This window comes from Hemiscyllium ocellatum, chromosome 33, assembly GCF_020745735.1.
Source record: "Hemiscyllium ocellatum isolate sHemOce1 chromosome 33, sHemOce1.pat.X.cur, whole genome shotgun sequence".
Lineage (NCBI taxonomy): Eukaryota > Metazoa > Chordata > Chondrichthyes > Orectolobiformes > Hemiscylliidae > Hemiscyllium > Hemiscyllium ocellatum.
Window position 1 is genome coordinate 49,776,359 of NC_083433.1, and position 3,682 is coordinate 49,780,040.

Sequence of the window (3,682 nt, forward strand, 5' to 3'; positions counted from 1 at the left end):
TCGACTCTTTAATCTCATTTGTGAAGGCCTCCCAATTTCATACCAATAGCTTCTCTCAAGCCGTTTTTCAAAGTGCCTGCATAAAATTTTGCAACGTTGTCCTTACTCAACCTTTAACGTTTATGTCAGGACTAATTTCTCCATAAGTATTTTAAAACTAACATTTGCTATATAACAGACTAAAGAAGTAGAATGGCTTCCTCCTGTTCCTCTGTGACAGACTCGTGAGGCTGAATTATCCTGGTATAAAAGGCAAAAGATGCTGATGGTCTTCTGCTATCCTTCTGCAAATGGCATATGAGGACATAATTGCTTCCTCCTGTTCCTATGTAGCAGTTCAAATGCTTTGGATGATTCCTCGAGGCTTTGGAAGGATTTGTAAAATGGCGCTGAACAATAGGAGTGAAATTACTGAAGGCAATGGGCAGTAAATCTTGTTACCCTATATTACGGTCTCGAGAAAATGCGCAGCAGACATTTTGTGCAGGTAGTCTGTTATTTTATCTCTATCATATACAATCCTGCAATGTTCTAAAAGTGCTCCTACATATAGGGAGGAAAGATTTCTAAAATTGAAAGTTTATGGTCAGCAAACCTCATCCATTCCATCGAGATCGAGGAAATGTTCCTTTTACTGTGATATGTAAAGTGATGTAAGGAAGCGGTTAATTTTATCTCTTCCTTTAGTGACTGTGATTAATGTCAATCTCCAAATAATGTAAGCATTCCAGTGGAAGGTTTCCATGTTTTAGTCATAAGTCTTCTCTATTCAATGTGTTAACCCATTGGGTGAGCGGAAACATCACCAACTGTACTGACAGGAATCAGCAGCTCCACAGAGATGGGTGGAGAGATCAGAATATGAGAACGTTAGACTAGGATGTTCTAACAATTGATCGCAGTCTGAGAACATTAGACGGAATGTTCCAACAATGGACAGACGTTTATACTGGGATATTTGACTTCCTTCTACATATTATGATCAAAGATAATTATCATGTTGGATCAAATATTATTCAATATTTGGATTATGCTGTCCGAGCTTTCTTTGGTGTCTCTGGTAAGTCTCACAGCTCAGTCATTTATTCTATAAATCATGTCTGACTTAACACTGTTCTTTTCATCGACACTACCCTCCTTGCTGCTCCAAATGTTCCTGCTGAGACTCTGAATTCAGATATTCACTTTACAAAACAATACTAACGGCATCAGTGAACCTGATAATCCACTATCTCATTCATTGCTTCGGGCAGTGTCACTCAAGGGTCTCTAGTTAGACCTACTCAATTTCAGCTGTGAACCATGTTTCATTGTATCACTGTCCTTGATATTTCAATATTGGGAGCAAAGAGCACTGTTTTCTATTCTAATTGCAAACTCAATTTCCTTCCTTTTACTGCATCCCATCCCTGAGCAATATCTGAGTCTGAAACAGACAAATGACAACAGTAGTGATCCATTTGGCCCTGATTTGTTTCCTGACAGCATAACCTGCCCACTTCTAATTATAATTACTGACACCTGTAGGATATACTTCACTGGCTCATCCCATCTGCTATTTGAACTTTGCGCTGTGATAGACAGTCTTAATGAAGTCAATAATCTGCTGCAAAAACTCTCAGCTTCAAGCCTGCAGAAGCTGATCTGCATCGATTCCATACAGCTCTTATCTGAACTCTCGAAAAAAAATCCCAATCGTTCTGTCATTCCTTTGCGCATTGATCTATGTTGTTATTGGGTCCAGCAATGCCTTTACTTTAATACTCTCAAGCGTATCCTTAGATCTGTCCATGAACTGTTTCTGAGTCCCTCTCTGACAATCATCCCAACCCCTGCCAGTTGTCCATATTTAAATTGATTATCTCCATATATGTTCTCTCTCAGACAATGATTTTCACATCTATCATCGCCTCTGTCATACACACACGCATGCACACATAAAAAAAAACTGGGATCGAGCTAATGCATGGAGTTACAGGAACATGAATTTTTGGGAGCCCCATTTACCATCATTTACCACATGGCCTACAAATCTTACCATGCTTAACAGGTATCTATTGCACATACAGCAGCAACATAATGCCCAAGTTTTCAATATTCCCCATGATGGGCAGATTGTCTAGCTTAGTGAGAATTACAGGAGCATAATCTGCTCCGCCCTCCTTGCTGAGCTGTCAACCTATCTCAGGTAAGACCGTCTGTGTTTGTTCTGTGAGGCAGATTCAGAATATAACGTAACAAATTATCTCGGCTGATCTGGCATTGCTTTTATTCAATGTTCTCATTCTTGTGATTGGATCTATCGAGGTCTCACTCGTCCAATTAGACCTACTCCCCTGTGTTTTCCCCCATGTTTCAAAATGTTCTATTTCTATCATAATTGTCTCTTTCTATCTTTCACGCGAATTTTTCTGTCCCTCTGTATCGTTCCCTGACCTCGGGTGTTTGGCTTCTGAATGTCATCGAAGTTCTTTCCTTTCTATAGTCGCCACATTCACTTTCAAATCTCGAGTAACAGGCGAAAGGCGGCAAAACTTCGGCTTCAATTGCCATGAAAGAGGCATGAGTGGTTGATTGGACACATTCTGTTCCTAATTTAGTCACTCGAGCGCTGAATGGGCTTCTTGGTGTTCCTAAATTATCGTCTTGATACGCTGAATGTCGTCCTGGTTTTCCTATATTATGGTCTCTAAGGGCTGGCTTTTTTGCTCCTGTTCCTGACCAAACCACTCAAGACCTGAATGCTTTCTGCTTTTTCTTCATGAGAGGATTGGGGACATATGGAAACTTGCTGCAGCAGTGCACCATTTCAAACGGCTGAAGTGTCTCCACATGTTTTTTCACAACAAGCTGAAGAAACTGAACAGTCTCCTCATATATCGCTGAAATTGCAATGAGGGTGTGATTGGTCTTCTCCTGTGTCCATAGAACATAAATGTCGATGAATTACTCCCTCCTGTTCACATTAAAAATATCTCAAACTTTTTCATGTCCGTCTGCTATTCATGCGCAATTGATTCATTCGGCTGAATAGCCTTAACCTAGTGTAAAAATTTCCAGTAACTTTGTGGCCTCTTCCAATTCTTGTGTTGCAGCATTTAGAAGGCTGAATGCCCTCATCCTGTCGTTGTGCAACACGATGTGGTGCTGCATGGTCTATTATGGGTCCTGTCTTGGAGTGTGGAGGTGCTGATTCGCCTCTTCCTGAAATCGTATATCAGGATCCATACATGAAACATCCTCCTTCTACATCTGTTGTAACAGTTTCGAATAATCTCCTTCTGCTGGTCCTGTGTTCCAGGTTCGAGAAGTGAAACGGATTCCTGAATCTAATGTGCAATTGCTTTCTATTGCTGAGTCCTAAAACAAGACCATTGTCATTCTTGCAAACTTTCAGAGGTATTGGATGAACTTGCTCATCCCTCCCTCCTAGGTTAACGTGACGCTGTGGCTCAGTTTATTGAAGTTTCTCCTTAATGAACAGGTAGATCTGGAGTTAAGAACCTAGCAGCGTCTGCACCTCACATGTGCTATTCCTTATTAAACCTCTCTCAGGTCCCATCAGGTTGTTGATCCAACTTCTTTATGCAGAAAGAGACAGTTATTTGCTGAACATGTGTCGTGGAAATTAAATCGACATTCTTCAAATGCTAGCAAGAAGAAAGCAAAAGCTTTACTGTAC